The sequence below is a fragment of the Pelodiscus sinensis genome, chromosome 14, assembly GCF_052426305.1.
Source record: "Pelodiscus sinensis isolate ZL-2025 chromosome 14, ASM5242630v1, whole genome shotgun sequence".
Taxonomy (NCBI): Eukaryota; Metazoa; Chordata; order Testudines; family Trionychidae; genus Pelodiscus; species Pelodiscus sinensis.
In genome coordinates this window covers 37,757,707-37,770,910 of record NC_143065.1, presented here as the reverse complement: position 1 = coordinate 37,770,910, position 13,204 = coordinate 37,757,707, and the positions used below count along the sequence as shown (strand labels likewise).

The 13,204-nt window shown below is 43.5% G+C and overlaps 1 protein-coding gene across 1 annotated transcript in view; it reads left to right on the top strand.

Moving 5' to 3' along the window:
• IGF1R (insulin like growth factor 1 receptor) overlaps positions 1 to 13,204 on the top strand; it is a 294,320-nt gene that overhangs the window by 25,145 nt on the left and 255,971 nt on the right. The gene's annotated exons all lie outside the window — the stretch shown is intronic.

The following is a 13,204-nucleotide window of genomic DNA, read 5'->3' as shown; positions in this document are numbered from 1 at the left end:
TTCTGTTATAAACAGCTTGTAATTTCCAGTCTTGCACTTCTGCTTTAGCAGGCATTAGACTGCAATTCCTAGGATTGAGCTTAAACGTCATTATCACAGTTAAAAATGTTTTGCTCTCATAGTTACTGATCATAATATGCCACCTACTCACTTGGGTATTGTTTTCCATAAAGTGGCATTTTTTATTTTTTGTTGCTGTCAGGGAAATGATCCTGTGGGTTAAGGAACAGCACAAAGACTTAAACTTGTTCCGTATTTCCTGCAAAGAGAATGGGATTTACCTTCCTTTCCTCCCCCAGGAGTTAAGCTTTTACTTATTTTCTTGTACAAAATGTTTTTATTATGTTTGGATTCTGCACCTTTTAATCATCTGGTTCAGTTAACCATGTCTGTAACTTCAAAAGTAAGACAGAACAGAGTAGATCTTAATTGTAGAGTTAACCTACCCACTGACTTTGTCATGCCTATGACCCTTCCTCCTGTTGACGTCCAATCTTCCCACCCGAGTTGAGAGCTTTAAACCCTGGTTAGCTGACTCGTCTACCAGTACAGACTTGAAGACAGGATGTTGCTTTCACTCGGGCTGATAATCCACCAACTTTGCAGTGAGGACATAGGCTACACCACTCAAATGTGGATTGTGCAGTAGTGCCTTCCTACACGAAGTTATGAACCCCAAAGGACAGACTGTGTTAGTTAACCTTAAAAAGGTCTGCACGTAAATTGGGGGACGTAAGAACAGGGAGAGGTATGAAATTGAGGTATAAAGAAACCAACAGTGCCAAGAAAAACCTTTGGTTGATTGTGGATGCAGTACTCAATTGCATTTAAAATGAGTTATAGCAATATAGTCAAGTAGGTTTAAAGGGGTATGCAAAGGTTTTGACGTGGGTCAAAGTAGTGTGATAGTCCTTCTTGAGGAGACTTTATGCATGCACCTAAGTAACAGCGTAGACCTTGTATAGGAAATATATAGAAGAGTTGTAAGGCTAAAACAAAATATGTAGAATTTGGCTAACGGATGATGTAGGCGGACTGTCAGTCATCGGTAAGTACAGTAAAACTCCGATGGTCCGGCATCTGATGGTCCGGTACTCCTGATGGTCCGGCACCATTAGGAACCTGGAAGTGCTCCGGGCAGCCGGACCATTGGAGCTGCTCTGCCCCCAGCTTCCCCGATTCAGCCGCTGCTAAAACTGACCAGCGGCTGAATCAGGGAAGCCGGGGGCAGAGCAGCTGGGGTGCTGCCGGGTAGGTCCCGTAGCGCTGCCCCTCGGGGCTGCGGGACCAACCCGGCAGCACCCCAGGTGTCCTCGATTCAGCCACTGCTGAAACTGACCAGCGGCTGACTCCAGGAAGCCTGAGGCAGAGCTGCTCTGCCCCGGGCTTCCTGGAATCAGCCGCTGGTCAGTTTCAGCAGCAGCTGACTTGGGTACACCTGGGACAGAGCAGCTGGGGTGCTGCTGGGTTGGTCCCCGCAGCACTGAGGTGCAGTGCTGCGGGGACCAACCCTGCAGCGCCCCAGCTGCTCTGTCCCAGGCGTCCCCAAGAGCAGCTGGGATGCTGCCGGGTTGGTCTCGCCATGCCAAGGGTCGGTGCTACTGGACCAACCAGACAGCACTCCAGCTGCTCTGCTGCAGGCGTCCCGATTCAGCCGCTGCGGAAACTGACCAGCAGCGGCTGAATCCGGGACTCCTGGGGCAGAGCCGGATTATCGGAAGGGGGGGCTATGAGGGGTCTGGGGTGGCATCCCCCCACCCCACCCCAGACCCCTCATAGCCCCCCCCTTCCGATAGTCCGGCATATTTTATAATCCGGCACCCCCTGGGTCCTAAAGGTGCCAGATTATCGAAAGTTTACTGTACATAGAGCATAGGGGAATCTTGTATACTTCAACTCTGTGGATGATCCTTTTTGTTAAATTTCCTTTTCCCACCAGAGCTGAGGAAAGATTGTATAAGGTAGTACTAAAAATTAGTCTCCAGTTCATCTGATGAAGTGGGTTTTACCCATGAAAACTCATGATTCTATATATTTTGGTTATTCTCTTAGGTGTCATAGGACTGCTAGTTATTTTTAAAAATGCGTGAAATAAGCCAAACAAAAATGTGTCAGACAGTATTTCCTAGAAAGGCAACCTTTGATCTCTGAAGTAATTTGAAAGGTCACCATTGGTTTTAGCTTTGTCTCCAGATTTTGACTTAAGTGAAAAACAAGCCCCTAAATATAAACAGGAGTGCTTTCATTTACATTTAAAAGTTGCTCTGCAGTATTTAAACCAAACATGGTGGTATTGTGTTTGCTTGAGAATGTAAAGTTTAAGTATAACATCCAAAATACAACACCCAACTTCAACAAAAGTGGGAAGTGATTCATTTTTTTTTTCAGACTAGTGTATGCTGTTTCTTCTCCCTTCCCCCCAATGATTAGGGTAGTAAATCTGAAAAAAATGTGTTAAACTGAAGTTAAGTCCAGTAATACAGATGGTCCACACTTGCTGGGACTCAAGCCGAGCCCAAATTCTATTGACTGTCCTGCCACTGACTTCCTTTGTGACCTTGGGCAAGTTACCTAGTCTGTAAGCCTTATTCCTCAATGGCAAACAAACAAAACCACAACGTTTCCCCCCCCCCCCCCCCAAAAAAAAACCCAATAAAACAAAAAAGCATTGTACCTCGCATCCAAGTAAAAATTGTGAGGCATATAATTGGGGCAATATATGTCCCTTTGATAAATTAAAATAAAAATATTTGAAGCTGACAGTATTGTTCTTAACATGACAAAATACAAGACTAAACTGTGTGGAAGAATCCTATATTACAAGGGGATGACCTGTAAGGAATCTCTCTAGTGGCTAATTTCCATGAATTCTGTAATTAGTTTCTTATGTCCACAGTATGCACCTTACAAAGGATTACTTTAGTTGACACTTCGGATATCTGCAGTAGGTGGTATGACCATGCAGGTAGTTTTTTGATTATTTTAAGAAGTGTGATGGTTACAGAGAGAACTGGACTTCTGTCCCTTAATGTAGTCTTTGAATTCCTTGAGTTGTTGAGCCATGGGCCTTTAATTCTGCTTGATGAATTCTGCAGTTCTCCTACTCATATACAAGAGTACTGTAGACCGCCCTGGCCTTTGTCAACTACACGTAGGTCCAATGATGTTCAGGAACTCACAGTTGTTCTCTTTTGGAGTTCGTGAGAAGTGTTACACAATGAGTGCACAGCTGCCTTATAACCTATGTTGTTTCTTCAGATGCCCCCAGCAGGGCCCCGTGTCTCAAAAATTAGGTTGACCTAGCTGTGTTGCTTAGGGAAAAACTTGTTCCTTGAGTGCCTTGGTTAGATCAACTTTGCCCCTTATATAGATGCAGTTGATTGACAGAATTCTTCCTTTGACCTAGCTACCTCCTCTTTCAGAGATGGATTATGGACAGAAGTGGAAAAGTCTCTTCTTGTTGATGTCAGAAATGTCTACAATCCATGGTGATGTTACTGTCATAGCAATGTTATAGCAATGTTACTGTAGGAGGCCCTGGGTAAAATGTACCCTCCATCCGGCCCCCTGCATCAGCTTCTCTGGAATGTGTCCCTTTTAATCCGGTCAGAGTTCTTTCATTATGTGTTTTGTGGTTGCTGCAAAACAGTTGTGTAGTTCGGCTGGACTCTGAGGCAAAATCATGTATGCCGATATTTCTGACGTTGTCTCTGAACAGCTCGTTAGTGTTTGCTTAGGGATGGCTTTTGTGACTCTTCCTTTTCCTTCTTGCCAACATTCCAAATGTCATGACTGTTATACAGTATTCACAAATAATGGCAGAACAGCTCCAAATCAGTCTCACATGGTAAGCATTCCTTTGGTTGCTCTAAAAGAGAGATGGGAGTTTTGGAAATGACTGACTTTGTGAATTCTCTAGATCTGAGGCACAGGCACTGCTGAGAGCAAATGTTCTGCGCAGACCAAATGCTTTAATAAAGCCCTCCCATGGATTTAAGCTGAAAACACGTGATGAGAAGGAAGTGGCTCCGTAGGAAAAGAACTAAACAAAATGCTGTTTAGAAGTTGCGCTGATCTCCCAGATGGTCACACGACTCTGTGTTGACCTTTTTGAAGGATGATCTGATCTAATAATTTTCAATAGTGGAGCTTGGGAGGAGAGCAACATCATTATATCCGGAAGCATCAACTGTTAGCTGACTGGTAGCAATGTTCCTCCTCCTAATATTTTTCAATTCATATGCGGAATAATGTTTTATGTGCACCAAGGTGCATGTGACTGTGCACCGTCAATAGAAACTAAAGCCTACCTGTGGGTGCTCTGCTAATCAACTATGTGACATTTGAATCTTTCCTGAGCGGCAGCACAAATGCCCAGCTCGCAGGGAACAGTGACTGGGAGTGACAATAAAATTATGTAGAAAGACTGTCTCCATCTGTCTGTGGTAGGGATGTAAAACTTTAACTGGTTAACCAATAAGCATTGCATTGCTGGCAGGCTTACCGGGATATTCAGTTAACTGGCACCTGGTTGTCTGGAGCAGCCCTGTGGTGCAGTGCAGTGGGCTCTTCCTGGCCTGACCTGGCCCACTGCGCCTAGCCATGTATGGCGGGGGGGTCCCTCCAGCGCTGCTGAGCAGGAGCATCCCACTGCATGGTGCGGTGGCCCTGGCATGCCACAGGCAGGGGACTGCTCCAGCTTAGCTGGGCCCACTATACCACAGGCTGCTCCCGAGCTCCCGGCAGTGCGGCAGGCAATCAGTTAAAACCATAGTTTCACAGGTTAACCATTTACATGGGATTTTACATCCCTGATCTGTGGGGAGCGTGCTCAGGAACGTCCATGACTGGCACAGCGAGACTTTGTTTTGGTGGCTGTTGTATGGTAGGTAGGTTATCTTGCTTAACATTGAACAAATGGAATTTGGTTTTCTTTCCCCCATTCTCCGTCTTTCCGAGGAGCACTGGAGCTAACTGGAGGATTTATTCTGTGCGCTATCAGCATATGCCAGGTTTCAGTGGGGGCGAGGAGTTGGATGGCCCATGCCTTTCCTACTCCTGCAAGGCATCCAAGCTTTCTGGAACACAAGCTACTTTTCCCTTCCTCATCTTCAAGGAATGGTGACAATATTGACTCCCAGGCAGATAAATTTTGAGGCATGGATATTTTTCTGCCCTCACTGTCCAGCACTTCCTGCATCCTGCCCAAAATACCTCTAAAATTGCTAAGGTACCCAGGTGAGACTTCCTGAGCAGACTGGGCCAAAATGAGGCATCTTCATCAGGCTGTTCAAGTCCTCATCGAGAGGTGTGGAACTCTGATTAAATGCAGGACTTTGGTGAAAGAGAAGTTCAAGGAGGAAACTGGGGGAATTCCTGGGCCTAATCTTGCCTCCCTCTGCATTGACTCATTGGTACACAAAAGAGGAGAAATACAAATGGGAAGTTGATTTCCAGAGAAATTACTGGGCATAAGTTGAGCCTCTGTGCTCAGATTCAGCTCTACTAAAATCACAGATTTGTAGAACAAGAAGGGACCTCAAGAGGTCTAGTCCAGGTCCCTGCACTCATGGCAGGACTAAGTGTGGCTAGAGAGAGACTGTTTGTCATGGAGCCTTTTGGGCACAAGCAGGTCTGCGGCTTCATAAAGGAACTTTACACTGAGGGATTTTGTAGCCTGAAAGAGCTTTTTTTTTCCCATTTAGCAGAGGGACAGGGGAAGCACAGGGTTACTTCTGAAGACAGTGGTGCTCAACTTTTTTTTCATTTGCAACTCCCGGAGCCAGGAAAACTTTTTTTTTGGGGGGGGGGGGGGGGATGGTCAGGAACATTTTGTTGCGGTCCCTTTAATTTAAAGTGCCAGTCTGCTCCCCTGCCACTCCCCTCACCCCCACCTCGTGTGTGTCGGGCGCCGAGCTGAGAAAAGAAAATACCGACCCACAGGTTGCGTACCGCTATCTTAAGACACCATTGGGCAACTTAGGCTATTGAGTGGGATGCATGAGTGGCCCTCCTCCGTTTTAGTGGGCCACAGAATTCTCATAACCAAGGTGGTTCTCTTTGATAGGAGATAGGGTAGGGATAGGCTAATTTTGCTGACTGCGCTTGTGTACCTAGAATTTCCAGAGTGTGTGGATTTAACTGTAGCAGTGCTATGATTGGATGCAGAGGAGGTACACAGCCCCTACCTACAGTCAGTGTTGTGTGCAATTAACATACACCTTACTTCTCATGCCTTTGCTTTAGGTATTTGTCACTTGAGTAATACCAGTAGGGGAAAAAAAACCTCCTGACAGAAACTAGAAGATTCTGGCAACCCTGCCCATGGGAAATGATAAAAAAAAAAAGTCTTCTGGGTGACACACAACTGTGATGGGCTGAAGGCTGCCCACCACTGTCTTAAAAGGTGGAGTGACCATTAATATCTCCTCGTCTTTGATTTCATAAAATTGAAGCTAAAACCAGCGAGAAATGGGATTTACAATGAAAGGAATTGTATGTTTGAAAACAGTGTTTTTTTTAAACACTTTCTAAATGGAGTCACTGGAAGAAATACAAAACTTGTAAGTAAAAGCCAGACAGCAACAAACTTATTTCAGGTTGCTTTGAGGAACAATTTCTTACACAAAAACTAAGAATGTATTTGAAATGTGGGCCATGCAGTCTAAATATGAATAAATTAGTTACCAGAAGCGTAGTGGTAATGAAGACTGAAGTACTGAACAGCAAAGTTCGTGCTGATTTGTCCCGTGGAGACTGCCATTTTGCATGGATGCTGTTGCTTTGGTCTTGTTTTGTGTCACTTAATGCCCTCCACCAAGAGGGAAAGCCATTAAACCATAATTGGTTTGTTGACTTATACACATCTGCCAAACAGTTATTTGAAGAGGGATTATAATAGGATTTAAAAGTCTCGTTTCATGCCAGGCAAGAAAAGATCTGAAAGTAAGACAAAAACTTGCTTGAGAAAGTAGCCACTGTGGAATATTGACTGCATGTTGGCTAAAACATATTTTTTAAAAATGCAGGTATTTCTCAATATATGCTATTTAGAAATTCAGAGATAAACAGGAGATTAAAAACCTGTTTATAATTTAAAAAAAAATGTTTAACCAGATGATAAATATTAGGAAAGGATGGGTGCTAGGAATGTGTTGAGGTTTGTTGCCTTGCAGATGTTTTAAGACACTGGAAAGCTTTACATTTCTGTGAGTAAGCAGACAGAAAGTACTTGATTGTTTCTGGAATGAGAATCATTCTAGAAGAGGGCTGTTGACTATCCTTTTTTTTTTTTTCAAGTAAACATGTAATCACTTGAAATTACAAGCAGTTACACGTTGACATGTGGGGGAGGAGCAGTTACAATGTGACATGCGGGGCAGGGGCAGGCAAGAGCTGGGGTTCACCATGAGCACTGGCTCCCTCTTGCCACTGATAGCAGTAGCACAGGGAGCCACCTTGAAAGCCTGCTTGCAGCGTATACTGGCTCCCACCTCTTCTCCTCCACCCTTGCTGCCTCTGACACAGCTGCCTCTGATATAGCCCAGGCTTACTGGTTAGTCATTTACATGACTGCATGCTAACATCCCTATCCCAGAAAGAGGCAGAAATGTAATTTGGGAAGGGTCCTGTGGCACCTTAGGGTATGTGTACACAGCAGTGTTATTTCGGAATAACTAATGTTATTTTGAAATAAAGTAGATCGTGTCTACACTACAAACAGTTAACTTCAACGTAATGTCAAGCTGGAGGTCTTCTTACTTGGACTTCTGTAACACTCATTGAGGAATAAGCAAAGTCTGAGGAAGAGCGCTCTACCTCCCGACTTCCTGCTATGTAGACAGCGCCAAAAGCCAAAATAAGCTGTTTCGACTTAAGCTACACAATTGACATAGCTCAAGTTGGGTAGCTTATTTCGGCTTTAGCCCTGCTGTGTAGACGTGCTCTCAGAGCCTGACAGATACATAGGATCTTGAGCTTTCATGGGTACAATGCACTAAATCAGATGAGCTTGAGTAGAAATTACAGAATATATATAACAAGGTGTATATAACAGAAGCAATTATCTGTCAATTGTAGGATCTGTGTATTAATAGTTTACTAAAAGGAGTAGTTATATATTTAATGGAGCAGTATTAATTGTTTTGCAGCAGGATAGTGGGTTAGCTGCATGCATTGTGGCAAACTGTAATTGAGAATTTGAGGAAATATTTTTAACTGTATGGGGCACAGAGAGAGATGTTTCTTCAGAATTAAAAAATATCTACTAGTCAGTGCATAAAGAAACCATACACTGAATATACATTTTATAAAGGACGTTGTAGTGTGTTTCTGTCCATTTGAGAGACCAGTTTATATTGTACATCTAAACACACAGTCCCTAAATGCGGTCCAGAGAAAACACAGCATAGTCAGATTGAAACTGTAGTAGGCTTTGATCTCAGATTAATTTGTTTTTCATACAATCCCTTTCAGGACAGTGAGCAAAAGTGAGGAAAAGATGATGCATTATGGAGTAACTAGCTTTCATGGCCAATGTGAACTTCTAAAAGAAAGGAGAAAGCAAAGCAAAACAGTGACTCTATTAAGAGACTCTATGAAGTAAATGGAGGTCTCTTCATTCATCTCATGAACTTGGAGACTTTCCCCCTTTTACCAAGGAAAAGTAGAATTTGTCAGGAGTAATAGAAAACAAGTTGTTTCCCTGTTTTGTATTTGGAGCTCTGTGGCTTTCATCATCTACATTTAGTTCTACAAAACATAATTCATTAGGTAAACTAAACCCCAGTTCTTAAATCAAGAAAATGTCAGCCGCACACTCACAGGTAAGCAGTTGCCTAACATATAGGGATGTGAAAGGTTAACCAGTAGGCATCCCTCTTGACTGGTTCCAGTTAACAGGGGGGAGAGGCTGGAACATAACATAAGAACGGCCGTACTGGGTCAGACCAAAGGTCCTTCTAGCCCAGTATCCTGTCTATCGACAGTGGCCAGCACCAGGTGCCCCAGAGAGGGTGGACCGAAGACAATGATCAAGCGATTTGTCTCCTGCCATCTCTCTCCAGCCTCTGAAAAACAGAGGCCAAGGACACCATTTTATCCCCTGGCTAATAGCCTTTTATGGACCTAACCTCCATGAAATTATCTAGCTTCTCTTTAAACTCTATTATAGTCCTAGCCTTCACAGCCTCCTCTGACAAGGAGTTCCACAGGTTGACTACACGCTGTGTGAAGAAGAACTTTTTTTTATTCGTTTTAAACCTGCTACTGGAGCTGTAGGATGACGGGAATGGCCCCTGCCTGTGAGGCCCCTGGGCCTCACAGACAAGGCCAGGTTGGAGCAGCCCCTGCCTGTGACATGTTTGTGTGTGTTGCAGACAGGGACTGCTCTGGCCAGGGCTGGACAGCCCCTACCTGCAGCAAGGGCGGTGAGGGTAGGGAAAACCTCTCCAGCCTGGCTGTGAGTATATATGTGTGTGTGGGGGGGGGGGGGTGCACTGCAGCCCAGTGGGGTTGGAGCAGCCTCCTGCCCTCCTCCTTGCAATCTGTTAACTGGTTTAATCATGAGATTTAATGTCCATATTGACATTGATGGAGTTCAGTGGGGTCCATTTTCCTTATTAGGAAGATGGTGTTTCATAATTGGGGCAAATGAGTTGTTTTTTTGTCAAAGTCCTGATCCTTTACTGATTTATAAAAGCTTTAAGTATCTAAAGTAACTTTCAAGGAGGGACGAACAAAAAAACTAAAAACAATAACTTTTTAAGCTGGTCTCATAATATCCGTACAAGAGTGTCTGTTTCAGAGGTTTAGATAAGTTGCTGTCATTCCTCTTATAACTCAGCTGTTTTTTTTTAAACGCCACCGCTCTGAAGTTGGCCTACAGCATGTCAGCCCAAGTGCACATTGTATTTCTTTCCCAAAAGGTCTTGGAGCAGTCAAGATTTCTAACATTTTAATCACGCTACAAATTAATTCTGTTCCCTTACCTGTACTATACATTAATAGGAACCGTTAGGGCATCTTTATTTTTCTGCCAGCAGGTGGCGACAAAAACAAAGTGATTTAATTGGAAAAACATTGCATTTCTACCAGTTATTAGGGATGTAAGCGACTAGTCAGCTATCTGATGAACGTATTGGACAGTTGAATAGTGACTCGACTAGTTGCTTCTTCCCCTGTCCTCTAGCTGCCTCCATCAGAGAGAAGCAGCAAGGGGGGCAGTGGGAGCCGGCTCCCCCCCAGCATTGTCTTTGGGGGATGTAGGGGCATAGCAGGAGAATGTCGCAAGTGGGGACTGAAGTCGTCCTGCTGGTGCTGGTTCCCACTGCAGCCGCTCCAACCTTTGAAATGTACAGGAGCTCCGGGGGCTCTTGTACATTTCAAAAGCAAAAGTGCTGCAGGGAGCCGGGGGCGAGGGGGGACTCAAGCAGTCCCCCGCTCCCCCGTGTTCCCACTGCAGCTGCTTAAGCCTACATTTACTACATTTGAAATGCACAGCCACAGCATGGGTGGCTCCCGGAACCGGCATGACCCAGGACTGCTATCACCGCTGCAGCTCTGCAGAGCAGTCCTATTGACTAATCGTATGGTTGATAGAAATTGCATTGGCTAGATAATTAGCCTGAAGAACACATTTTAACGTCCTTATCCCTTTTGCCTTTTCCAGAAAATGTGTTGGCAATATAACAGTACTCCCATTTTGTCAGAGCAGATTCTCTTGGGTCAGACCTATCCTGTCTTTTTATTTTGGTAGTCTTTAAAAGGAAGTGGGATAAACAGCATTGTAGGACCATAGTATTGATCTGTTGTACTGTGTTGTGGTTTTCCCTCACAAGTTCAGGAGGAGAGGACTGGTTTTTGGGTTCACTTGTAAATGCTTGTCAGACTGAGTCTTCACCAAGCGGAGATAATGGATAAAGAGCAGATCTCAGAGACTGCAGTGACTGAAAGGAAAAAGGAGGCTATTAAAAATGGAGCTGAAGATGTGTGGTGGTGGTTGTGTGTGTGGAGAGACTTTTATAGAAGAGTGACCTGTAAGCATGATAGTCTAATCTATTTAGATGTATGATTAAAAACCAGTAATATCAGGATTACTCAATTCAGTTAATTTCTCTCAACTCTTTCTTCCTCCCTTTCCTCCTGAACTGGGGAATTTCAGTTTCTAAGGGTACATCTAGACTACATGCCTCTGTCGCCAGGAGGTTTACATCATACCAGGAGGTTTACCTGGGTGGTCGACAAATACCTTTGATGTCGACACCCGCGCGTCCAGACTATCGCGCTGAGCCGACAAACAGCTAATCAGCTGTTTGTCGGCTCAGCGCGGCAGCCATGTAAATTTAAATGAAGCGGCGATTATTTAAATCGCCACTTCATTTTACTATGTCGGGTAGCCTAATCTACATGCCTCTGGCGATGGAGGCATGTAGTCTAGACGTACCCTAAGATTGGAGCAAAGGCATGGAGTTCCTCCCCCCCACCCCCTGTTGCTCTAATGCAGTTGCATTTCATGTGATTTTTAAGGTTTGCCTGAGGAGAGCTTTCTAAGCTGGCAATTGTAGGTGCCAGTCTGTCTGCTCATCCAAATCTTGAATGACATACAGTGCTAGAAACCTTGATTCATTTGCACGCTTACGTTCTAGAATTCCTCTGACAGATTTCTCCCTGCCTTTTACAGCTTTTGTCTCAGGTTTTTTGGATTGGGTTTCTGCAGCGTGTGTAGCCTGGCTTCTGAGGGTGGTCAGTGCCATCCTCCTCAATCTTTTCCTTCAATCAGCTAATAAATGCCATGGCACTAGCTGTAGGTGGGACATAGTTTTGTTTTCATCAGACACTAAGATAAAGGTGCCTTTCTCATGCTGCTTCTCCAAAAGTCCAAGGGGCTGACATTGGTACACAAGATTCTTTTTTGAACTTGCTTATGGACAACTTTTCTTGCCTGTGTGTATCTAATGTAGTAATTTGCTTAAAATAATCACAGCCTTCAGTTTGCCATTTACTTGTGTCTGAGTAGTAGAAGTGATAGTCAATGATATTTTGCCCAGAAAGCAACTTTCTGAACAGACTATTCTTTCCTGTTATCATCCTGTACTCCCCAAAAGAGTAGAATTTATTTCCCCCCCTCTTGGTCTGTAATGTGTATGTTAACTCCAGCTGATTCCTTGGGATGTTAGCTACTTTTAAGTCTTTGTTGGATGTTAAAAGTTGCTATTGTTTAAGCATATTCATGTTTCAAATCCTTTAACTTGCAGTAGAAGTCTTAACTAGGTATTATGGGAAAACAGGGCAGCTTTCTTTTGTTAAAGCAATTTGTGAAGCTCTGGACTGTTTTCACTGGCATTAGAATTTAAGTTACTGGCTCCCGTGTTTTTATTTAGCCAAACTCAGAAAGTTGGTGGTAAAGTAATTATTAAGTTTAATATGCATAAAACAAGTCTAAAAGCTTCTCTTTCAAACTAGATCCGTGGGTGAGTTTGCTTTAAACAAACTGCCATTTTACTTCCTTCTCTTCCGTTTGCTTCCAGTGACTTATTTGTATTGTCTGCATTTCTTTGTTTCCCATTTGTTCCACCAAATACCTCATAGATCAGTATCAGCGACTTCAAAAATAATAATGCTTGGGCTCTCAACCTTGTGCTTTGTGGTTTTTCGGTGGCTTTGTGTTTCCTATAGAAGACCATGCATCTTTGTTTAATATTTATACATACTTGCTAATGTAGTTAATTATTGTTTTTATTAATAGAATCTTTCAAAAGTGTTCCAGGCTGTTTTGAGCAGCTTTTGTGGCATTGGCATAAGAGGGTTTTTTTCTTTTATGCTTATCTTTTTTTTTCTCTTTTGTATGCTTTTTTCTCTCTCCACATGTGAAAAGTCAGACAAGTTAATGTTTCCCCATATATTTCATTTTCATGTCCCATTGACAGCCTACTTCATGAGAATACATTAGATTCAATCTAGTGTTTTCAAGGGAAATTCCTGATTATGATTCAAATAAATATTCTTGTAAATAAGACTGTTGTTTATCCTGTGCTGCTTAGGGCTTCAGGAACTCCACTCTGGATTTGTGCCAGAATTAGTGAAACTTGGTTCACTGGAGTGCATGCAAACAGGAACTCCATGAATTAGAAACAAGTCAGAACACTTTCTTTTCCTTAATGCTTGTAGAACAGGAAGTGCTGAGGAGCATTCTGTATATTTGTAA